We start from the raw sequence: 1,408 nt of genomic DNA, 5'->3' as shown, positions 1-1,408 counted from the left end.
CTGACTACGCTTGCGGTAGTGGTCACGACGTTCGTCATCCCGCGAATCCGTTACGGCATTGTAATGGGTTTACGGTTGAACGTTAATAATAGTAATAATAGTAATAATAATAATAATAATAATAATATTAGGTATATGTGACGCGTTCACACGGCTCGCGCGCTCACTAGCGCACACACGTAATGCATTGCACACACAAACCTATGTTGTCCACGGGGGTGTACTCACGCACACTGAACTCTTGTCGGCGTTGACCAACGGCTGCGACGGCGGCGGAAAGTCGTAAACCTGACGACGCCGCCGCCCGTGTGGGCGGAGGGAACGATCGCACCGACACGCACAGACATTGCGTCCTGTCGCGCCGCCGTCGGATATCTCCCGCGCACAATTCGCCGTCTCGACCGCTCGGGTTGTACCTATAACACTATGCTGCCGCTGCATACGAATTATTGTAAGGAAGAGGTACGTATTGTTTTATGCATAAAATATGTACGCAACAACAATAATTATGATTATGTTTCTAAAGGCTTTCGGTCGAACCACAATACTTATATATATATATATATATATATATATGTATATCAATATCGTGTTGAATTCTCGCACTCGCGTATATTTTAGATATGTGATGCACAGTTCCTAGTTACTAATTCACATTCCTCAAAAATAAATAGTGTATATTTAATTATATGTTTTTAGGAAAAAATCAAACTGAAAAACACTACTATTTTTTTTTTTTTATTTTAGACTCAGCACGTGCCTGACTTATCGTTTTTAAAACTGTTCGTGTTGTACTTTATTCGTTCTCATTCCTGTACCTACTTGTATGCTTATGAACATTCATGCAACCATTCTCCACAATCGTGCTGTTTATTTTTAATAATTATTTTTTGATTCCTTGTGTAGGTACGTACTATAAGTACGATAAATTATGCGAACCGGGAAATTTAAGGGAATAAGGATGTAGGTATAACAAAGTAGTAATAAGTAAGTATAAATCGTTCTAATAATATTGTATTGTTAATTAAATATTTTATTATTTGTCAAACATCATTATTGGGTAGGTACCTACCTACTTATATCATTTATCAAGTTAGACATATTCATTAGTGTTATGTTTAGGGGTTTAAACACAGAAATAAGAGATGTAGGTAAATAAACGTATGTATACATACTATGTAAGCACTGAGCGCTAATCAGTAAGCAATCATAATCGTTATAAATTATTCGGGTTGTCTTTTGCAAACATAGGTACACCATAATTTCCTATAATATTGTAAAGCTTTTCACGCTGTATATAGTTTTGAGTGTTTTGACGACTACCTATAGGCTATAGAGAGTAACTTATACATTTTGTAATTGGTGAATCATATTTACATAGGTATTTTATAAAAGATCGCAAACAGGC

This window comes from Rhopalosiphum maidis, chromosome 3, assembly GCF_003676215.2.
Source record: "Rhopalosiphum maidis isolate BTI-1 chromosome 3, ASM367621v3, whole genome shotgun sequence".
NCBI classification, from domain to species: Eukaryota; Metazoa; Arthropoda; class Insecta; order Hemiptera; family Aphididae; genus Rhopalosiphum; species Rhopalosiphum maidis.
This window is presented reverse-complemented; position numbering follows the sequence as displayed.